Source organism: Rhinolophus sinicus, chromosome 16 (assembly GCF_057876585.1).
Source record: "Rhinolophus sinicus isolate RSI-liver-muscle chromosome 16, RSI-T2T, whole genome shotgun sequence".
Taxonomy (NCBI): domain Eukaryota; kingdom Metazoa; phylum Chordata; class Mammalia; order Chiroptera; family Rhinolophidae; genus Rhinolophus; species Rhinolophus sinicus.
In genome coordinates this window covers 154,545,679-154,570,956 of record NC_142516.1, presented here as the reverse complement: position 1 = coordinate 154,570,956, position 25,278 = coordinate 154,545,679, and the positions used below count along the sequence as shown (strand labels likewise).

The 25,278-nt window shown below is 35.4% G+C and overlaps 1 protein-coding gene and 1 pseudogene across 3 annotated transcripts in view; one reads left to right on the top strand and one right to left on the bottom strand.

Moving 5' to 3' along the window:
* The window catches only part of GPC5 (glypican 5), a 1,207,509-nt gene that overhangs the window by 81,622 nt on the left and 1,100,609 nt on the right, over positions 1-25,278 (top strand). The gene's annotated exons all lie outside the window — the stretch shown is intronic.
* On the bottom strand, positions 11,473-13,098 carry LOC109450163 (asparagine synthetase [glutamine-hydrolyzing] pseudogene; annotated as a pseudogene).

Genomic DNA, 25,278 nt, shown 5'->3' with positions numbered 1-25,278 from the left:
TTCCCAAGTGGCCAGGTGGCAGTTTCACTTGGAACCATCATCTTTTTGTGTTTCATCTTGGAGTTAGCTTCCCTTTTGTCTAAAATCTCCAGATCAATAGAACCCCAGGTTACGGGGTTGCTTGCACCTGGGCAAATGGGCTTTGATGAAGGAGAGTTCATGTTTATGCCTAACCACTACTGCTTTTTCTTCATAAGCTCGTTAAGCAAACATTCAACTTTTTTTGCAGTGTGAAACATATCCTCAATATGTAATCCTGACACATGGTTACTAATAGCCTTTTCTGCAGAGAATGTCTTCTGGTGAACATTCATGTGGGACATGAGGCATGATTATGTCAAAGCTCTGGTGCCTAAATCTCTTTGTGATATTTCTAGTGAGACATTGGCCATTGTGCAGGTATCTTATATCAGTCCTGACTCCAACTGATTGCTCCTCACTGCAAAGTGGAAGATCTTAAGTGACTCCCCAAAATTTTGTTTGCAGAAAATATTTGACTTTTTCATTGTTCTTCAATATCTTCCCTTAGAGGTGCTGTAATCTTAAAGCAGTACTGGCATGTTGCATGACTCTAACCCAGTTTGTGTTAGGGAACGCCTTTGGTACCATGGGTTTGGGGTGAGGGAGACTCACAGGTGTGGCTTGAGTCATGTTCCTGGTGATGTGAACCACCTGTTGCAACTTATACTCTCAATCCTGATCTCATAAATCATCCCTAATTAGTTATGGAAAGCTTCTGAGTAACCCTGACTTTACAGCTAAGTTGATCTAATAGCACCTAGTTTCTGGATTGAATGGTTACCTAATGTCCCATCTAACATCAGAACCATGTATAAAACCAAAAGATGAAAAATGCTAAGGACAGTTTGTCTTAATCTTAAATCCCAAGTGCCTCTTCTATATCCTTCCATCAGAGCTTGCCATATCTAGGTCTGAATGGCAGAACTATATGTACTGGAACCTGGGTGAGCTAGAGACTCATCTTTGGCTTGGCATCTGACTCATATTTGATGGCTTATTATTGGACATAGTAAAATGCTAAGCACAAAATATCCAAAATCCAAGCTCTCATCTGTAACTATGACTCCTAGGCAAGAGCAATTCATTTTGGGGGAGATATTCCACCACGTCAGTTAGGCATTTCAAAGTGTGATTTAGGAACTAGCAACATATCACTTAGGAACGTGTTACAAATGCAAGTACCTCAGACTTACTGAATCAGAATCTGTATTTTAACAATATACTCAGTTGAATTGTATGCACATTGAAGTAAGAGAAGCTTTGCCTTTGATGCTTTGACCACAGGGACTTCATTGAAGTGGTAACTTCCTTGTTTCCCAGAGATGTAGCACCACCCCCACCAACCTCCTTCCAGCTCTTCAGGTCTTGTCAACATGGCGCCAGTAATGTAATGGATCTGTGTATGCTCTGTGGGAAGGTCAGAGAAATGCTGCTCTCCTTCAGGTAATTGACACTAGCTTTTCATGATTCCTGTGTATGGGAATATAGGAAATGTTTGCCCCATAAAATATTGGGAGCTCTATGAATTTACTTCAATTAGAAGACCACATCTAGGGTTGATTGTAGCTGAATTGGAGTCACCTTATGATTGGGTTCATTATAATCGTAGTAAGTTTTATTTAGACAAAGATACTATTAGTATTTTACCATAGCTTAATTACTGAATTGGAGCACAGTGATGCAAATAAGAGAATAATTAGTTTTAACCTAGTTATATTATCTAATGTAACTGTGAGTTTTGGGTATTCTTCTTTTGGCAAGGTGTAGCCTTCTAGTTAAAAGTGTTTTTGTTTGTTTTTGTTTTTGGTAAAGCTTAAAGGAAAGTCTGGTGAAGGTAAAACTCCATCCTTCCTCAATAATATCTGGTCTCTTCTTCATGCAAATGGCTCTGGGTTGGTGACCTGGGAGTTCAGCTAGAAGCTCTATTCTCCAGGCTAGTGGCTCTTGGAAGGCCTTTGTAAGTTAACATTGGAAGTGTTTTATTTTACAACAATTAATCAAGACCTTAGGAGATGTCTAATGATTATATTTCTGGAGATCTCTTGATTAACCACATCCAGGAATCTCTGTATGTCAGACTATTTCATACACCCTCATGATCGCTTCAGCTCTATTGATATTATGATGCTCATGCCTGCTTTTTTATCTGGTATTAAATGTTACCACGTGAGCTTGGTCATTTTGGGCTCCGATATTTCCATTGCAAATGGGGTTCTAACTAACATGTCTGATCTGGAAATAATAGCTGGTCAAGCGCTGTTAAAAATGTGGATCGTTTTAACTTGTCTTCTTAACACTATTCTAATTTCAAGGAGGTAGTGGAGAACATTATAGGTTAATATTAAATTATATACATCAGACCTTCCCTGAATTTATTGTTCGTTTTTTAACATTACTTTCATAATACTTTTAGAGTCAGCATTGTCAAATTCAAGTTAAGTTTTATTTTAAAAAGTGGCAATTTATTTGGTATTGCAATAATTTACTTTTGTAGAATGTATTTTTCTTTAAATGAGCTCTTTTCCCTAAAATATTTTCATACTTTTTTTTTTTTTTTTTGGTGTTCGCTGTAGGATATCTCATTTGATTCTTAGGTTAATTTTTGATGTACTGTGAGGCTGAGAAATAGAATGATGAAGGAAAAACAGCTCCAGGGACAGGAACAGAGAAGCAGGTCATGGCCCTGTCTCTTACTAGCTCAGTAACACTGGGAGGATCCTTAACCTCTCTGTACCTCAATTTCTTTTTACAAAAAAAACAAAACAAAAACAAACAAAAAAACCCCAAAATAGAGAAAGAAAATATCATGTCTTCCTGATAAGATTATTACTTTATTTACTTAAGATAAAAATAAATTTTAAGTTTCATATATGCCAAGGAATCTTTTCCTGTGTTTTTTTTTTTTTTTCTTCAACAAATGATATTTATTTCCTCACAGTTCTAGAGGCTGGAAGTTCAAAATCAAGATGTAAGCAAGTTTGGTTTCTTCTGAGACTTCTCTCTCTTTGGCTTGTTGATGGCCCCCTTCTCGTGTGTTCCCACATGGTCTTTCCTATTCATGACCCTGGTGTGTCTGCCAAGGAATGTTTATTGAGCATATACTATGAGCTGAGCTCTGTCCTGGTCACTTAAAGCATTTTACAATAAACTTTTCATTAGGTCTCTAGATTCTGAGAAAGCTTAACTACAGTTGGCAAAACTCTAAGAAATAAAATTACTTTGAAGACAGCTACAATATGTGTATACTACTTGCATATATGTAGTGTGTGTGTATTAATATATATTTCTTATTGGATTTGGGAGAGGACTTGGAGAAACTTTGGCCACAAAGAGGCATTTTTCTCCTTGCTTTCACATATTTTATTAGATAATTAAATAATTTCTAATTTAAAATAGTGGAGATCTCTTTAGGGATGAGGTCAAACTCCAAAAATGGAAAACAGGTTACTCTAATTGAGAGACCACTGATTGAATAAGCATATATTAATATTACTGGATATTTTGTGGAAACAATGACATTGTTTGTGCTTTTCCTGCTCTCCAGTCAGTTACTACAGTCAGTAACCACTGCTATATTTTTTTCTGCTTGCTTCTCAAAGTGTGGTCTAGAGGTCAGCAACATGACGTTACCTGAGAGTTTGTGAGAAATACAGACTCTCAAGCCCTACCTCCTAGCTACTGAGTCAGAATCCTCATTTTAAAAAGATCACCAGGAGATCCATACGCACATTAAAGTTTGAGAAGCACTGCTCTGGGTTACATATAAAACCTTAAATTCAAATTTGAAAAATTTCCAAATAATTTGATATGTTTGTTTTTATACCTATGATGAACAAACTCCCCCCTTTTCTTCTTTCATGTATTGATTTTTTTCAACTCCCATTTCCAGAACAGAAAGGTTATAAGCAAGTGTATAAGTAACAGTAGTAGCAACCCACTCTGTTTCTTCTTCTTTTCCTTCTTCTTCTTCCTCTTCCTTTTCCTCTTTCTCTTTTCTTTCCTTCTCCTTCTCCTTCTTCTCACTTTCTTCTTTTAAAATTCTAGTTAAGAACCTATAACTTTCAGTTTCCTATCTGTCTCTAGTTACCTGGCTAACCTAGATTCTAGTACTAGTAATTCCTCTTGTTCCACTAACCGCTGGGCTCGTTCTGATTCTCACCCCCTCCCACCTCCTTCATGATGAATTGGTCTTTACCAATGAATCACTTTTATAACAGAGCCCTGCAATTTACTGTTTGCCTCTCTATTCAACCCAAATTTCTTTTCAAATAGACATGGACCTTCTTTTCCCCTTCACCGAACCTTTTAAATACATTTAAATGAAACAATGTAGCAACATAGTTTTAACTGTGTTCAATCCATTGGGTTCTGTTTAGGGACCTTTCCAGAGACCATGAAATAATACTATTCAGTCAGCTGCCAGATTGGTTATTTTTTAGGCTATCTTTGATACTCACTTGCCAGGTGTAGAGAGGGGGAAAAGCTAAGAAATAATTAGAAAATTTCTAAGACTATTTCCTGATTTTGGTGTCTTTGAAATAAGACAAGATGAAGTCAGGATCAACCCCTTCAATTAAAGCTATCTGTGAGGAAAGTGAAAACAAGCACGCAAACAAACAAACCTAATACGGTGGCTTTAAAATAAACCCTAAGTAGGAGAAATGAGATGTATGTTATTTAGTTAGGAGTACGAGAAAGAAGGTGAATGACTTGGAATGGGCCATCAGTTTTTGAGCTCAGAGAGTTTATTCTGGAGGAGTAAAACCCAACCCAACAGTCACCTATTCTCTGTTCACTGTAATGAACAGAGGTCTTGACCATGTAGGGACATAGAGTGAACAGAGAATAGGTGAGTGCTGGGTTGGGTTTAAGAATAGTTCATGGATTCTCTTGCATGCTGCCTGGAGTGACTCTCTGTGTCAAGACTATGTTCCTACAGAACAAAACCTGTGACCGATATGGGGGCTGATGAATTGATTGCATAGGGTGTATCTGAGAAATAAAAATATCCAAATTAGCTGTAATTCAGGCTTGATATCCCAATTTAGCAATGAGCATTTTACAGGATGCCTTATTTTTGAAGCGAGAGGTTTAACCTTTAACTGTATCATTGGGAAATCTGTTACCTCTGTTTCTCCTCTATACATGAGACATTAAACAGCAGATAAAGATTGTCTTTCATATTCCTTCAGGCCCCATTTCTTATCCTTGATTTTGTCCCCACTACAGGAACCCAGTATATTAATATTTTCCTACCAAATGATGTACTCAGAAAGTATTTGACACACAACTACTATGTGTAACATTTTAACATTAGGCATGCAGAGTGGTTTCTTTGGGGGACATTTCCACTGTAGTGAAGGAGATAGGTCTATAAAACACAGTACAAGATAGTGTGCTTAGAGAAATTGCATTATACACACATTTAATTCCACTATACATTTTTGAGTGGGTGGATAGAGACCAATACAGAAATACATATAACAAATTAAATAGTTCCATTCATGGAGAGACTACCACCAGTGCATACAAATGGTGACAGAAAGGGATCTGGTCCAAGTTTCTGTATTCCGCTTATGGTATTTATGATCATGACGGTTTCCTCAGTATGAAACATCTCCTTGAGTTGTGTTTGATGTAGAACTGAGATTCTTTCTTTGATGGGTGATTCTAGAGGGTTGAAAGCGTTGTTTAGACTGCAGTATTCTTGATTTTCGCTTTACAGCCTTACAGTCTTATCAGGTACTCCTTTATAATGCCAAAATTTGTCTCTTGCGATGGGAGATTAGGAGAGTGCAGTGCTTCCCTCAGGGAAGTTGGAACAATTTGAGTTGGGTCTTAAAGGACATACAGACATAAATGCCACAAAATGTTGTATTGGAGGTGTGTTGAATGAATAAATGAATGAATAAGTGAGTTAGTATGTATGGCTCAAACAAATTCTTTTTACTTTTAAAATTATTTCAGTTTGAAAAATGGGTGTTAATAAAACCCATTTAAATAATTTTCCATGCTGTGTCAACTGTTTATTTTATTTTTCCACATGAGCACATTTACAAATTGTTTTAGTTGTCATTATATATGATATCCATACAGCTTAGGGAGCCAAGTCCAGCACCCCCCTTCGCTTTTTAAATAAGACAAGTATTGTGTTAACATTTTAACAAAACCTAATTGCTCTGGGAAAACAAATATAGTTACAGATACAAAAATGCTTGCTATTGAGGTACCGATTTAATTGTCTCTGAGTTAGAGAAATAGGAAAATTAGGAGCAGGGATGGAAATTTACTTTTTAATGTACATTCTTAAGTATCTTTGGACATTTGTATCACAGGCATACGAGTATTTGAATTATTAAAAGAAAAGGGGGTATCACCTAAGTTGGAGGTAGTGTAGCACTTTTTATATACCCATGTGCTTTGTATGTTTAAACGCCAAATGAATAACACAGACTGATTATTTTGTAAGGAATAATAATCATTATTGTGAGGGATGGCATGTATAAATCAGAACATTGATTTTTGCACACATTTGAAGAATTGGAGGGGAGCATATTGGAGGGAGGGAGTTTGAGAATAAGATGTCATATTAGGGTAATGGATGGACATAGAATAAAATGGTGATTTGGAAAGATGTGTACCAGGATGAGTCATGTACTCAGTATATACTCAGATAGAGAGAAGAAATTGCAAGCTTTCAGGCCTGGACACTGAGGAAAATGAGAGTGTAACTGGGAAATTGGAAACTTTAGACATTTATATAACTTATGAAGTGATCCTCCTGAAAAGTCTAGTACCCAGCTGGCACCAGACACAGTTATTATAATATTATTGACTGTACTTCTTATGCTGTACTTTACATCCCCATAACTATTTTGTAACTGCCAATTTGTGCTTAATCCCGTCACTTTTTTTTTTTTCTTTTTCAAGAAATTTCCAAGCCAGGAAGAAAGACCCCAGCAGAAACCAAACTGCAGACACTTTTGATCTTATATGCTCTGGCAGAACTGTGAGAAAATAGATTTCCGTTTTTTAAGTTAAAAAAAGAAAAAGAAAGAAAAAGAAAGAATGAGAGAAATTTTAGAGTTCTAGGGGAAATGATTTTGGATTTTAAATTAAATAGGCAGATGGTGGGCTAGGTAGGATATTTAGGTAGCATTCCCTCAGAATTTTTTTTTTTTTTTTTTAATTTAGCTTCCAATCCTTATCAGGACTTGCTAGTCCTTAGGTTTAATTATTTAGCCTGGGTAGGTGTTAGTTAAGTGATCTAGTAAACACTAATTATGAATAAATATTCATTGACTCTTGTGAATAAATATTCATTGTACCCAATGTGCATTTTAAGTCAGGGCTTCAATCTTGAGCACAACAGAAGTAAAGATATTATGTTTAAAAAAAATGGTTATACATTTAACTTATTTTACAGTGTATGTAGGTCCAGCTCAGACAGAAATCACTAAATGTGCAAATGACTCCATTCAAGGAAAATGGTCAAAACTTTCTTCTTTGTTTCCTCTTTGCCATATAAAGTGTGCATTAACCCAGTTCTCCACTCTAGGATCACATGTCTAGAACCCGTAACTTTTCTCTTTTCCTGAAACATGCCATGTCCTTTCATTACTCCTTGCCTTTACACATACTGTCTGGAATAATAGTTCACCACGTTAACTTCTTGCCTTTTCAGACTTTTGTTCTTCTTCCAAGATTTATCTGTTTTCTCACCGTTGTGGAGGCCAGAATTCAAAATCAGTGTCAACAGAGTCATACTCCCTCCAGAGGCTCTAGAGAGAATCCATTCCTTACCTCTTCCAGCTTCTGGAGGCTCCAGGTGTTTCTTGGCTTGCGACTGTGTAACTCTAAGCTCTGCCTCCTCTTCCCAGCTCTTCTGTGTTGGTATCTTTGCCTCTTATGTCTCTTATTATAAGTTATTGTGCACTTAGGGCCAACATGAGTAATCTAAAGATGTTCTCATCTCAAGATCCTTAATTATATCTTCAAAGAACCCCCCTTCCTTTTTTTTTTTTCTTTTCAAATAAGGTCACATTTACACATCCGGGTGGACATATCTTTTGGGAGACCACTATTCAATCCACTGCACTCATCAAACCTTCGTTTCATTCATGCATTCATTCATTCGATGTCTGTTGAGTACCTAACAATCAGTTCCTCCTCTATTATCCCTTGGGGCTTGTTTCATATCTCTAGTTTAGCACTTTTTCTATTATATTACATTTTTATATTCTGCCTCACTAATTTGGAAAGCTCCTTGATGGATAATATATGATTTATCTTTTTCTCATTCCTTAAAAATTGAAACCTCTGACTCATTGTCATTCTCTCCAAACACCACTTCATGGTGATCACAATTTTTTGAGATTTAAATAACAGCAAGGTGATTCGTCCAGTATGTTCACTTTTTGGCTACTTAATGTCCTTTCTTCTAATGATCTTGTCCTCTGTTTTCTCTCAACCATTCACTCCATGGACACTGGTCCTTATCATTGCAAATACTTGTAACCACTCAAAATTTTCACTTGCAAGCATAGCAGTCTTCTATGATCACCACCTACTGTTTCCCCAGATGCTTCTCTGGAGAACTCTTCTTAATGGCCTTTGATGGCACTAATCCCTCCCCTTTTTCACTGTGGCTCTCAGTCCTCATATACTCTTGTTCTCTCTTATCTAAGAAGATTTATAGCCAATCATTATAATCATTCTTTTGCACTGTCTTCTTTTGCTTTGTCATACTCCTTTTCTTTTTCCACCAGTATTTTCCCCCCTTCTTTATTCAGTCCCATCGACATACTAATAAACTTTAATTTCTCCCATCAAAACAAAATATATTTTGAAGGGATTTTTTCTCCCCTTTCTGCTGCTTCATTGTTTTTTTCCTCCTTTTACAGCATGTCCTTAAAAGGCCTGTCTACATTCGCTGCCTACAATTTCTCTCATCCTACTCTCTGTTGGATCTATTACAACAGACTTCCCCTTGTGCCACTTCAAAGAAACACTTGCAAGCACCCCCAATGATCTCCACATTGTTAAACCAATTGTTAAATCCTATTTTCTGTCTTCATCTTCATTGACTTGTGAGCATAATTTGACAATGTGATCACTCCCTTCTCTGAAATTTGTTTTTTCACTTCCAGGGTAACGCATTTGCCCCCCCCCGCCCCCTCCCCTTGCTGACTGCCCTTCCTTAGTCTCTTTTGCTGGTTCCTCCTCATCTCCAGTGTGACCTCCAACTGCACCAAGATTCACCTCTGAATTCTCATCTTATTTTCATCTGTTCATACTTTTAAAAATGATCTCACCAAGTCTTATGGCTTTAAATATTAAAATTGCTATTTTCATCCTGCACCTCTGTCCTGAACTGTTGACTAATAAATATATCCAACTGAATATTTGATATCTCCACTTGAATTTCTAATACATCAAATTCCATACTGACTTCCTGATCTTATTCCCCAGACTGGCTTCACTGAAAATCTTCCCTGTTCAATTAATGGAATTTCTATTCTGGAGTCATCCTTGATTATGACGTTTCTCTCATTCTATCCAATCTGAATTTATATTATTGGCTCTAGTCCAAATATATCCATAATTGGACTACATTTTACCCCATCCACTGCTACTAGATTGGTCTCAGACACTGTTATTTTAAAATCTAAATTCTTACAGTATGCTAACTGTTCTCTCTGTTTCTGCCCTTTATCTCTACAGTCTGTTTTCCATATAGCAGCTTGGTGGGATGGGGCTGAGGCTCTTAAGTGTGAGATTATGCTCCTCCTCCACTCAAATCCCTCCTATGGCTCCCGTTTCATTTGGGATAAGAGAGCCCTGCTATAGTTTACAAGGCTCTATTCAATCCAGACATCTCTCTGGTGTCATCCAGAACTTCTCTCCCATGTTCTCACTGGGTTTCAGCAGCAGTGGCCTACTTTTCCTCCAGCACATTAGCAGTCTAATGGGCTTTGGCATTTGTTATTTCCTCTGCCAGGGATAGTGTCCCCCAAGATATCTTGCAAAGCTTTGCATTTTCTTGTAATGTCTTCTCTGACTCCTCTACTTAACATTGTGTGCCCAACACTCCATTCCAAAATAGGGAAACAAAGAAACACTGGTAAAGAATGAATCTTGTGGTCTTTTATAGCTAAATCTAAATAGAGAATAATGTGATTGGGAAATGCAGTATTAGTATTAAGCACAAATTCTTAAGACAAAATTTCATTCTGTAAAGGAATAAAAAACTGAAACTAAAATTTCAAACTATATCAGCATATATGCTCTAGGAATATTTACTAAGTGGCATGTTCTTGACCTGAAGTTATGTCTTCTGATTCTAAATGTCCTTATTAACCAGTTTTCCCTTCCCCTACTCTCTTCTTTCCTTATGTCCCTCTTGCTTATATGCTTATTTTCTTCCCTTTTATATATGTGTGAATAAACAATATACTTTTTTCCTGTCCTCTTGGTTGTTTTTTTTTAAAGATATTTAAAGCCAATAATGGCCCTTTATGAAACAATGCTTGTTATAACTACTGAGAAAGATGTATGGCCATTTATAATTATACTTCACAGTTTTATACAGAGATCTAGCTTTGAATCATTTTAATCATATTTCTGTCCAAACAAACTTGATTTAAAATCTTTCCATAGATTATTATGTGTCAAGTATCTTACTGAAGCCAAATATAGTTTATGCTTCTGATGTGTTTTTTTCCAACCAGCAAATTCTCTACTATAAAGAAAAAAAAGTCATGAAATTAGCCTGGCCTGCCAACTTTGTTAGTTTCTGTAATGTTCACTGAATAATGGCTCGTTATTTTTCTCCTTGTTCGAATTCCTTTAGAAGGGATGGCTGGCACAATAATTTTTTCATTGTTTTAAATATCTCTTTATCCTCTTCATGCGCTAAACTCATATATTTATTGCATTTAGCTTGATTTTATAATTACAGTATATACTCATTTGCTTAACAGTGTACAAATTAATCTGCATAAATTAGTCCATTGAAACCAACACCATTCTTTATGAAGTAGCATATATTGAGGCACAGTCTTGAGGAATTGAAGGTAAGGAACTGAAATGTTGCTCTGTAAGGGAGGCGGGACAACAGTTTGGGAATCATATTTGATGGTTTCGATGTCCATATTTATAGAGATGAATTAAATCTATTTAAAGTAAAAATGGAAATAAGTGATTTCTGCCATTTTCCTCGGTTTTCATTTTATTATGAAAGTTTATTCCCTTGTCTGATATTGTCCACTGACTTCTTCTTCTTCTTCTTCTTTTTTTCGTTTTAAGATTTAAGACTTAAGACTTTTATTTCTTTTCACCTTCAAGCAGGCCTGCATGGTTGATGCTCATTGCTACCCTTCCGGCCCCCAAGGCCCCTACCCTTCTCAATAAGAAGACACATTTACTTTCACTCTATAGCTTAGAGAGTGCCTAAGTTTTGGCAGTTGACTTGTAATGAGTCAGAGTGCGGGCAGAAGGGTCAGTGGCATTGATCCACCTGGGCATCCAGTAATGGGGCAGCCAGTCAGCTTGGCCTGGGTAATGGCGTTCAAAGATTTGACGATAGTAATAGATTTTTTCAGTTTTTGGTATATTGAAAGGAAATTTGTCGGCTGCAATTGCCATCTTTGCCTCACTAACCTGATGTTTGATATATTCCTGTAATATCCCAAGACACGTTTTGTAACAGGTTATGCCATCACTGAAGACTTCTTTGGGTCAGCAGAGAATCTCTTTAGGTAACAGACTGGAGTCTTCAAAAAATCTCTCTCTGGGGATGTTTTTCTATCCCATTCTTGGGAATTCTCAGGTCTGGTGGCAGAGACAAGTAATAGAAACAAAATCAATGATCCAGGAATGGAACTCTCAATTTAAGGCCGTGGGCGGCAGTTTGATCTGCTCAGAGAACATCAAACAAATAGAGTTCCTTCAGAAGCCTCTCACTCTCTTCCTCGGCTTTTTTAGGAGAAGCCACCTTACGAAAACATATGTATCCCCGAGTTAGTTCATTTGAACCTTCTCCAGAGAAGATCACCACACTATCTAGTATATTCTTCCGAATGTGCTTGGAAATTAAGTACATACCTACGGAAGCACGCACTGTTGTAATGTCATAAGTTTCCAAGGAAGATATGACTTCATCCAGGACCTGAATCCCCTCCTCAGAGTTAAAGAGAACTTCATGGTGTTCACTCCCAATATGATTTGCCACCTTTCTAGCAGCTAGTGAGTGAGGACTGGCTTCCATGCCAATAGCAAATGTCTGGAGAGGGTACTGTACTTGGGCCTCGCTGAGCTGCTTCAACAGGTGACAGCAATCAAACTGGAATCCAAGCCCCCGATAAAAGGCAGCCAGTCCTTCTGTCTGTCATCAAACACTTAATAATGGCATTGTCAAAAAGCATCCAGAGATTGCTCTGCACAGTTTCTAGCTCTAAACCTGGACACAGTTTCTCCACACTGTCCCAGAGGGCATGCAGAGTCTCATCTCTGCTGTGATGGTATTTAACCATTTCCACCGATGCAACTTTGCTATTTGGCTTTAAATAAAAAACCATCAGGGAGAAAGGGCTCCACTTTTAAAAAAGAAGCTGTGGAGTGCTTCAAGTGAACAAGACCTTTAGCTTCTGAACACATGGCCAAGAATCCATCTTCTGTCATATTTTTAAACAAAGGTCTGACTCTATAGGTATCTCTTCCCAGGAACACTTTCTTATTGGCTGTATCCAGTAAAATAAATGCAAATATTCCATCCAACATGCAAACTGTTTGCTCAATTCCTCCTTTGTCATAAAGATGAAGGATTATCTCACCATCAACTTTGGTCTGATATTCTAATTCAAAATGGCGTCACAGCTTTTGGTGGATGTAGATTTCACCATTGTAACAGAGCCACAAATAAGGATATTTCTTCACTCAAATTGGCTGCATTCCAAACAGTGGGTCAACTACTGCCAACCACTGACATCCAAAGCAGCAGTTGGTGTGTCCATTGACATTCTCAAAAAGAAATGCATCTGGACCCCTGTGTGCAATCTCCATAGCACTCAGACACTGAACAGAAAGGCAGTCAGCACTGCCAAAGAGGGCCCAAATGCCACACGTGGTTCAATGGAACTACGGCCTTTCTGGGCACGAGCATATTGGGTGAGCCGGTGAGTGGCTGGCGTGGAGCCAGGGCTGTGGACTGCAGGAGGGTGGGGTCCAATGACTTCTTATTGCACATGAACTAATATGCAAACTCCTCACTATAGTCTGGAGGCTCTTTTTGCATCTGAGGGCTGTTTCCTCTGCTTGATACTCTTTCACAGCAGCCCCCCAGGTTTATCTTAGCTACTTCCTTTTCATTGTCAGGTCTTGGCTTTCAGAAATACCTATGTACAGCCCTTTGGGGTTGACTTTATAATACTTATCACATTTTAAAATTTATTTTTTATTTATTGTTTTGCTATTTTTCTTTTCTGTTGCCCCCAAGAATTTTAGGTTGCGTATCTCACTGACTGACTGACTGATTGAACAAATAAAGGAGAAAAAAAGAACAACTTGCCCGTAGATAGAGTGAGCTGTATGCACAGAGGTTTAGTGGTGTAGTGAGCCATGATTTGATGGTTTGTATAAAAGTGGAAGTCAGGGAGTCCACTGTGACTAGGGCAGTTGGGGGCACGGCATGGGGAGATGAAAGGAGAGAAAATGTAGGTTGAGGAATCTGGGAGAACATTATGTTCTTAAACATGGTAGTAAAATAATATTTTTGTTTTAAAAATATACCTCCTAGGTAGGACGTTGGAGGACAAGTGTGACTGGTGAAATAGTAGGATAGTCAATTAGGAAATTGCTTTAATAATTCAGGGGGTTGAAATGAAGAGAAATGGGATCAAAGATGATTTTTTTGGAGGTAGAGTTGGGTGGATATAGACACTGTTAAACTATAAGCTGCAAGAGAGGAGGAAAAAAGGCAAAGATGGCTTTGGGATTCTACCTAGAGTAAGTGGACGATTGTTATTCTTCAAGAATAGGAAGTGATTATTAGGTTCAATGAGTTCAGTTTTTGTGTTGTGAAATTTGATTGATCAGTGTATTATTCTGAGTGAAGGTGTTCAATAAATAATAAGTGTTTTGGTATTGGGAAACAGAAATCTTAGTCCTGATCAAGAAAGTGAACATTGAAACGAGAAAGGATGAGAAAAGTGAAAGGACAAGAAAGTGAAGGACAAAACGTAGACGAAGGGAAGAGAAACACCAATGGTTTTCCTACTATGTACATTCTTTTTAGTGACTTTTGCTGTGTCTTGCTCATCCAGTATGTCTTGAAAATTAAGCTTTCCTTAACATTTTGTCTTCAGCAGTTTCCCTGTCACCAGTTCACGGTTGTTTTTCTTTTTTTTTCTTTTTTAATTCCTGCTCCCTACTTCAAGAAACAAGAACAATCTAACTTTACTCTTAAAGGGACTGGAATAGCAAATAAAGCCCAAAGTGCATAAAAAGAAAGAAGTAGTAAAGATTAGAAGACAAATAAATGAAATTGAGACTTAAAAACAATACAAAATATCAAATAAATCAAGAACTGCTTCTTTGAAAAGATAAACAAAGTTTAAAAACCTTTAACTAGACTCATCAAGAAAAAAAGAGAGAGGCCCCAAATAAATAAAATTGGAAATGAAAGAGGAGAAGTGACAACGTACATCACAGAAATACAAAAAATTATAAGAAAATATTATGAGCAATTCTATGTCAACAAATTGGACAATCTGGAAGAAACAGATAAATTCCTAGAAGCGTACACTCTTCAAAGGCTGAATCAAGAAGAAACAAAATATGAACAAACCGATTACTACTAATGAAGTCATATCAGTAATAAAAATACTCCCAACACATAAAAGTCCTGGACCAGATGGCTTCACATGTGAATTTACCAAACATTCTAAGAAGAATCAGCACCTATTATTCTCAAACTATTCCAGAAAATTCAAGAGGAGGAAAGGCTACCAAGCTCATTCTATGAAGCCACCATTACCCTGATACCAAAACCAGTTAAAGACATTACAAAAAAAGAAAACTGTAGGCTGATATCACTAGTGAACAAAGATGCAAAAATCCTCAACAAAATATTAGCAAACCAAATTCAGCAATACATTAAAAAAGATAATACACCATGATGAAGTAGAATTTATTCCTGGGTTGCAAGATAGGTTTAATATCCACAAATCAATTAATGTGATACACAACATAAACAAAATGAAAGATAAAAATCATATCATATCAATAGATGCAGAAAAACCATTTGACAAAATCCACGATCCATTTGTGATGACTCTCAGCAAAGTGGGAATAGAGGGACATATCTCAACATAATAAAGGCCATATATGACAAACCCACAGCTAACATCATACTCAATGGGAAAAAACTAGAAGCATTCTCTTTAAGATCAGGAACAAGACAAGGATGTTCACTTTTACTACTCTTATTCAAACTATTTCTGGAAGTCCTAGCCACAGCAATCAGACAAGAAAAGAAATAAAAGGCATCCAGATTGGAAAGGAAGAAGTAAAACTGTCATTATTTGTAGATGACATGATACTATATATAGAGAACCCTAAATATTCCACCTAAAAGTATTAGCACTGATAAAAGAATTCAGTAAAGTAGCAGGATACAAAATTAATATTCAGAAATCAGTTGCATTTTTGTACATCAATAAGAAACTATCAGAAAGAGAAATTAAGAAAACAATCCCACTTACGGTCACTTAAAAAACAAGCAAACAAACAAAAAAGTAGGAATAAATTTAACCAAGGAAGTAAAAGACCTGCACTCAGAAAATTATAAGACATGGAAGAGAGAAATTGAAGAAGATATAAATGAAGACATAACCACGTGCTCATGGATGGGAAGAATTAACACAGTTAAGATGTCCATACCACCCAAAGCAATCTTTTGATTCAGTGCAATCTTTATCAAAATACCAATGACATTTTTCACAGAACTAGAACAAATAACCCTAAAATTTGTATGGAAACATAAAAGAACCCAAGTAACCATGGTAATCTTGAGAAAGTAGAAAGTTGGAGGCATCACGCTACATGATATCAAACTATACTACAAGGCCATAGTAATAAAAACAACATGGTGTTGGCATAAAAACAGACACATAGATCAATGGAACAGAATAAAGAGCCCAGAAATAAACCCAAATCTATGACAATGGAGGAAAGAATATACAACAGGCTATAGACAGTCGATTCAATAAATGGTGCTAGGAAAACTGGGCAGATTCATGCAAAAAATGAAACTGGACCACCTTCTTACTCCATATACAAGAATAAACTCAAAATGAATTAAAGACTTAAATGTATGTGCAAGACCCTAAACCATCAAACTCCTAGAAGAAAACATAGGTAGTAAACTCACTGACATTGCCCTTAGTTATATTTTTCCTGATATATCTCCTAGGGCAAGGGAAACAAAAGAAAAAGGAACAAACGTGACTACATCAAACTAAAAAAAATTTGCATAGCAAAGTAAACCATCAACAAAATGAAAAGACATCATACTGAATGGGAGAAGATATTCACCAATGATACATTGAGTAGGGTTTAACATCCAAAATTTATAGAGAACTCATTCAATTCAACACCAAAAAAAAAAAAAAAAATCCAGTTAAAAAATGGGCAGAGGGCTTGAATAGTCATTTCTGTTTCAAAGAGGACATACAAATGGCTAATAGACATATGAAATGATACTCAATATCACTAATCATGAAATGCAAATTAGAACCACAAAGAGATACCACCTCACACCTCTCAGAATGGCTACCATTAATAAAATGAAAAACAACTGTTAGCGATGATGTGGAGAAAAGGGAACACTTGTGTACTGTTGGTGGCACTGCAAATTAGTGCAGCCACTATGGAAAACAGTATGGCGGTTCCTCAAAAAATTATAAATAGAACTACCGTGTTATCCCTAAAATAAGATCTAACCGGCAAATAAGCCCTAGCATGATTTTTTCAGGATGACATCCCCTGATCATAAGTCCTAATGAGTCTTATGGAGCAAAAATTAATATAAGACCTGGTTTTATTTTCGAGGAAACACAGTACCTTATGACCTAGCAATTACACTTCTGGATATTTATCTGAAGAAATCCAAAACAGTTAATTTGAAAAGATAAATGCACTTCTGTGTTTACTGCAGGTCTCTCTATACAATAGCCAAGATATGGAAACAACCAAAATGCTCCCAATAGACAACTGGATAAAGAAGATGTGGTACATATATACAATAAAACATTAATCTGCCATAAAAAACGAAATCTTACTATTTGCCACAATATGGGTGGATATAGAGGATATTATGCTGAGTGAAATAAGTTAGAGAGAGACAAATACCGTATTATCTCACTTATATGTGGAATTTGAAGAACAAAATAAACGAAGAAAAAAATAAAACAGAGGTGGGCTCATAGATACAGAGAATGAACTGATGGTTACCAGATGGGAGGTTGGGTTGGGAGGGTTGGGTGAAAAAGGTGAAGGGTTAAGACATCCAAATTGGTAGTTACCAAATAGTCATGGAGATGTAAAGTACAGTGTAGGGAATATAATCAATAATATTGTAATAACTATATATGGTGCCAGGTGTGTATTAGACTTATCGAGGAGATCACTTCATAAATTATATAAATGTCTAACCACTATGCTGTCTGTACACATGAAACTAATATAAAATAATATTGAATGTCAACTATAGTTGAAAAAAAAATTCTGTCTCACTTCTGCTGAGCCATGAAAATTCCAATGGCATTGGAATGAGTTTGCTTTCCTTTAGCCCTCTCTGTTTGTTTACCTCTTTATTCTATCAGGCTTGTCTGGTAGCTACTTTTCAGCCATCTTTCTGAGGCAGCCATCCTAATATTAGCTCCTTGGGCTGGTCATTCCAAATACCTCAATCTAAAATAGACACATTGAGTCACCGTTTGTTATCTTAGGATGTATTAATTTTCTATATACAAATTACCACTGTCCAAAACATTGTGTTTATTGTCTGTATCTAGCTATAGGAAGTGAGCTCCATGAGAACAGCCCCTTACTGGTTATGTATTTTGGACTCCTTTTTGTGTTTTATTTGTGCTTAATGTTTTCTCTTCCAGGAAACACTTCCCTTAGATAGCCTCTTGGATTATACCCTCATTTCATTTTGGTTCTTTGTTCACATGCATGTTTATAAAATGAGCTTTTCTCTGTCCTATACCACATAGATCCTGACTTCCATTCTTATTAGTATTGTTACCCCTTTTTTTTCTTAACAGCACTGACATTTTTTTTAAAATTAAAGTTTATTGGGGTGACAAATGCTAGTAAGGTTACATAGGTTTCAGGTGTACACTTCTCTAGTACATCATCTATATAACACATTGTGTGTTTACCACCCAGAATCAGTTGTCCTTTCATCACCATATATCCCTTTTACCCTAATCTACCCCCCCCACCCTACCCTATGGTAACCACTAAACTCTTGTCTGTGTCTATGAGTTTTTGTTTCATTTGTTTGTCTTGTTCCTTTGTTGCTTTCAGTTTTATATACCATATATCAGGGAAATCATATGATTCTTGACTTTTTCTGTCTGACTTATTTTGCTTAGCATTATAATCTCAAGATCCATCTATGTTGTCACAAATGGCACTATTTCATCTTTTCTTATGGCAGAGTAGTAATCCATTGTGACATATTTTTAATGTGCTTATGTCTGTCTCCTGCCATTAGAATGCAGATCCTTGAAGACAGGGACTTTGTTTTCTTCACTACTGTGTGTTCTTTGAAATTAAGATGGTTCCTGGCACATAGAATTTACTCATTAATATCTGCTGAGTAAATGACAGAATGTAAAGAAATAGAGAAGTCTCTTTTGCCAGGTAGTAGAGTAAGCCTTGGTCAACCAATCTGGCCATCTGATTCTTCCTGCTGGTGAATTTTCCATTTTCCTTGTGATCCATTGGGCAAACATGAGATGGGTCTTGGGGAGGATTCCCATGGAAAACAAACAAACACAAAAAACCAACAACACTAAGAAGATATAGAAGCATATCTAAGAATATAGAATAATAATTGGGTAAACACTCTTGTTACTAAGATGTTTAAGTACAATGAACTTGAACTCAATTTCACCTTCCTTGGGATTTCAAGGCCCTACCCTCAAAGGCTGCTAGAGGGGGCCTTGTGGTCTCTACCTTCTGGACTTTTAACTTCCTGTGTTCTAGCTCTGTGTTATGCCACAACAGTCTGGGTGGAAACTCAACTGTTTGTTTAAATTTCACAAAATGAAAACTAAAATAAACCTACCAGTTAACGTTGTTCTAAGTCAGTTACTACTCCTTCTTGCTGTTTCAGTCTTCTGACATTTTGTTAACCATTCTTATCTACTGTTGTCTCTTTCCTGGTATTTTGACCTTTACAATTTTTTGTTTCCCTCACTGTCAAGTAAGTGGAGTTTGATAGGGGAAATCCATCAATGTATTGATTTAGGATAATGTTTTAACTGAAAACCTCCTTTTTTTAAAAAAAAGGTATTATTTCAGATACTCATATTCTTAAATACAGTCTTCTGATTAAATATCAGAAAATCCAAGGTTTTAAGCAGTTTAAAAGTACTGATATTTATCTTTCTCTTTGTAGAATAGGATTTATTATGAAAGATGAAAGAATGCTAATATTTTTATGTTTCTGTTATGTGATATAGGCTTTGCATATTTTCCTCATTTAACTCTTCACAGCAACTCCATTAAATATATATTCTATAACTCCTATGTTATAGAAGAGAAAATTGAGGATCAGAGAAGTGATTTTTTTGCCTGAGATTGGAGGGTACATAGCATATTTAAGTCAAGGTCTTGTGACTCCCAGTTCTATATTCTTACTACATTCCATTTTTTTCTTAGGAGTAAACTTAATACTCTTTAAAAATAAGTACTTATTTTATTAATTTAAATAGAGATTCATAAACGTAATTCTAAACAGATATGTTTCAGATTGAGAAGAAAATGAAAAGTGCTTTTGTTATTCCTTCAATTTTACCCTCTTTATTTAATATTTGAGGTCATTAATCCTGCTCTCTTGTTTCTATGGGTTTTAGTAATGAGTTTCCCTGTTCTATTGCAGTATAGTTTGGTTTCCCATTATTTTATCAAGATTGTCTCTTGCTCATCCTTTTAACAGGATACTGGAAGGTATCACAAAAGTGCATACAATTCTGAAAGCATGAAAGAGTAATGTGCCAATAAGCTCTTTGTGTTTATAGATAATATAGAAGAAAAGTAATTAATGAAGAAATAAGTAAAATTTACTTCCATATGATGAAGTGGAAGTCACTCTAAAACCACAGTGTTAGAGGAAGGCAGAAGATTAAATCAAGTTATAGAAAAAATGACTTTGAATAAAACATGTCTAAGCATATTTAAAATAAAAGCGCACAAATGTCAATATAAATTTAAAAATATAATGGATTATCCATGGATGACTTTTATTAATAACTTAGATCATAAAATGTGATGTTCTGAATTTTCCCTGTTCATTAAATTGATATTTGCTTATTATAGCTATTATCCAAGTAAGTTTAAATTCTATTATAAAAGCAAAACATGCCAACTATAAGAAAAAAATAATAAGACAGAATAAATGGCACAGAAAATGCAAGTCCCACTGTCCCTTACTTTCCACACCCAGCTGCAAGTTAAATATAGTTAGCATTTTGGTATATACATTCTTATATATACTCTATTTCAAATGCACATACTCTATTTCAAATATGTGTAACTTGTAAATAAATACTCATATACAAAAATGAAATTATATTGTATGTGCTGTTCTGAAACTTTTCGTTCTTGGCGTATGAAAAAATACTTACAGTGAGATGAATACTGAAAACACTGAGAGTGCACTTAATTGAAAAAGAATATAACTCTCTTTAAAATATTTCTAGTCTTAAAACTTATTCTATAGCTCTGCATAAAAAAAGAATAATGGCTTTAGCCAATGACAAAAAGTATTACTAGTTCATGCTGTGAATCGAATGTGAAAAATGCTAATATAAAATTAGACTGCATTTATAGAACTGAAGGGTTGATAACAGAGACTGTTACTTCCCAGCTATCTGCAATTGTGAAAACATGTCTGGTAGAAAATGGTCCATCCAAGAAGCCACGTTGTTAGATGAACATTGGCAATTAGAGCTTATGAAAAGGAGGGCAGCCATGATGGCAGTATTGTGGAAAACTGTGCCATATGAAGACTGATTGAAGGAATTGAGGAAGTTTAGTTTGTTACACAACTTTCATTGGTATGACTACAGGCAAAATAAAGAGAATGGCATTTATAGAAAAGCAAGTTTAAACTCTATAGAAGGAGAAGAACTTCCATGTATAGAGTGCCCTCCCTCTGTCAGGTAACATAAGAGATGGGAATTTGAATGAGTTTTTAGAAAGATGCGTTGGTCACCAAGCAAGCTTCAGACAACTGATTAGAAAAAAATAATTAATTTGTTACTTCACATCTCACTATAAAAGAAATATAAAAAATGTAAAATACTAAGGATTTAAATGTAAAAAATTCTATGTAAATACACAATTTATATGGAATCACAGCTATTCCACTAATTAAGCCCATTTTATAGTTAAGGTGGCTGAGGATATGGGAGACTAAGTAATTTTCCCCAAGAGAACATTATAAAGTTAAAAACCATCAGAGCTAGAGTTAGCATCGCTCTGACCCAAAGCCCGTGTTCCAACCTCTATACTATGATCCATAACATAATAACTAATCAAATTCAAAGGGATCAGAGATTGTCTGCTAGAATGCTATAAGAGCTTTCTGAGCCTTGAGGATTGAAACACAGTATGAAGTAATATCTAACTTGTTGAAGTGATTTCTCGAAGTAGGAGGTTGTATGAGTTCTCTTTCATATTCCCTACAAATCTGTGATATTATTGTTTAAATGCCCAAATAAATAAAGGTACGGTAAGGAGAATTTCTTAAACATTTAACATTAGTGTGAAACTTAAAAACATGCGATGCTCAGTGCTATTAAAATATCTATCTCATGTGAAACTAATATGTAACTGAACCTTACATGCAAAGAAATTTGGGTTCAAAATCATGACTATCCCAATATTTTACCAAGTTGCTTCAATTAGGTCTTTAAAGTGCTCAAAAAATACAGCTTAAACATATTCATATATTCATATTTTTAAGAACTCAAATAGTGATATATTCATTTTTTCATAGGCATTCTTATGAAAAGTTTCAGTTTAAGAAATTATGCTACAATATATATTCATGAAAAGTAGATGTGATTAATAACCTCATTGTAGAATGCCAGTAAAGCTATATTTCATTTTGAGACCTTGTTTTTCATGTTACATGAGAATAACATTAACATAACACTAAATGCTCAAAAAAAGCTTTAAGATGTGTCCCACTTAGATTTCTTTATTCTCTTTCCCAAAGTAACATTTTAATTCAAAGCCATGTTTACTTACATGGGAATACTCAAAAGTAGTCATGATCTGTTTTAGTGTATTCATCTACTTGTCGTATATTTGACATATAGCCAAGTCATATTTATTTAATTGTGAACATATAATTTATAAGAATTTCTAGTACTTATATAAGCTATATGTAAAGAAACTTAAGTATACAAGATTAACTCATTGAATGTAGAATAAATTGATAATTTGGTTACAGCATTTCTGATCCCAGCTGGTGATAAATGTCATTATCTAAGTAAGCCAGGATTATGGTCATTATTATTACTTGTAGCATCCCCGTTCCTACATGATTTCTAATGATATTTGAGATGTTTACCTCTTATCATTTTTCTTTTATTTACAAAGTGTATTCTGTATAAATATTTTTTATTGTTGCTTCTTGTTTGGAATAATCTTTGGAAAAATGATGTTTGATAGCTATAGATTACTTACATATTTTTTTTATTATAAAGTCATGCTCTTTTCAGTGTTGAATTATAAACACAATAGTTACAACTATCATTTATTTTGTGCTAGGAGCCGCTATAAGTCTTTAGAGAGATTATTTTATTTAATCTGCAAAACAACCTCATAGATAGGTGCTGTTATTATCCCGATTATACAGATGTGAAAACTGGGGCAAATCCCAAAACACCCCTGAACCAGGGGTGTTTTGGGATTTGCCCCAAGTCATATAGCTGGGAAGTTGCAGAATTTTAATTTGAAACCAGGATGTCTTGTTCCAGAGTCCTCACTGGTATCCATGATGTCTGTCAAATTCTTGAAATGTGATAAACAGCCAGCAATGGACAATTTCTACCCATATCTTTGCTTTTCATTCTGACAAAAATTGTAAACATGTATAAAGATCTTGGCACACATTACCAAATTGTTTCCCAGAAAGGTTGCATTAATTTATACCCCATCAATATTATTCCACAGATTCCATTTTCCTGTGTTCCCTCCAGTAATGGATATGTCTTTTTTTCAGTTTTTGTTAATATTACTGAAAAAAATTCTAAATGGGCATGCAGTGTGTGTGTGTGTGTGTGTGTGTGTGTGTGTGTGTGTGTGTGTGTGAGAGAGACAACTTTTAACTGAAGAGCTGTTATAATTTATTTATTGGATATGTTAAATTTTGTCTTTATTTCTCTGTAAGTTTTGATAGTTTGTGCTTTTCAGGAATTTTCCATTTTATCTAAGTTTTTGAATTTTTCATGTAAACTTGTTTATAATATCCCTTTATTATCCTTTTAAGGTCTGTAGGATCTGTAGTAATGCCATTTCTTTTATTTGTGATATTTGTAATATAGCTATTCTCTCCTTTTTTCTTGACCAGTCTTGAAATTCACTGATTTTTCTCCTATAACCTCTCTGCTGAAGCACATCATAGGAATTCTTCTCTTAATATTGTGTGTGTGTGTGTGTGTGTGTTTCACAATTTCTTTTTGACTCTTTTCTTACAGTTTCAATTTCTCTGGTAAAATTCTCTGTTTGTTCAAGACTCTTGTCTACCTTTCCCTATAGATCCTTTTGTATATTAGTTATAGTTCCTTTAAATTCTGTATCTGCTAGTTCTAACTAACCTCTAGGCCAACTCTAATTTCAGTTTTGTTGCCCACTTTATATCTCCACAGTGGGTCATTTTTTTTTTCTTGTCTGCAATTTTTTTCGTGAATACCAGGTAGAAGTGTTTGGAAAAAAGCTGGGGAATGGGTGCAGATTTCCAGCACTCCCAGAAATTCATTCACAGTGTAAGGTCTATCTATCTATCTATCTATCTATCTATCTATCTATCTATCTATCTATCTATCTATCATCTATCTATATCTGTCTACACACACACACACACACACACACACACACACACACACACACACAATGGAATATTATTCAGCCTAAAAAATCTTGCCATTTGTGACACAATATAGATGAACTTGGAAGGCATTATGCTATGTGAAATAATCCAGACACAGAAAGACAAATACTGCATGTGAAATCTAAAATAGTAAAACACATACTAGAAGCAGAGAGTAGAATAGTGGTTGCTAGGAGCTGGGGTGAGAGGGCAATGGGGAGATGTTGTTCAAAGGGTACTAACTTTCAGTTATGCACATTAAGTAAGTTTTAGAGATATACTGTACAACTTTGGCCTATGATCAAGTTCTGTATACTTAAAATTTTGCTAAGAGGGTAAATCATATATTAAGTGCTGTTACCACAAAAGGAAAAATATATAGGTGGCTGGAAAAAACTTCTGGAGGTGATGGATAAGCTCATGGTATTGATAGGGATGATGTTTTCATGGATGTGAACTTATCTCTAAACTCATCAAGTTGTATACATTAAATAGATACAGATCTTTATAGGTCATCATGCCTTAATATTGTGAGTTGAAAAGTATACGACAACGTGTTTAAATGGAACACAACACAATATTTTTTTAAATATTATTTTTTCAAACAAAAACTAAACTAATGGACACTTGGCATTCAGAGCTACACATTGATTGATTCAGGAAAATCTTTATATCTCATTTTAACAGGCGGAGAGTTTCAGATTCTTAAAGGGACAGTGGCATTCTTAGGCCAATGAGCAAATTGCAAATTTGTATATAGCCCTCACACCATCTGGCTTAAGTCTTGATGCTCTTCACATTGTGTCATACTCTCAAAAAATTTTATTAGCTCTCTAATATCCTGGAGATTTAGTTTGCAA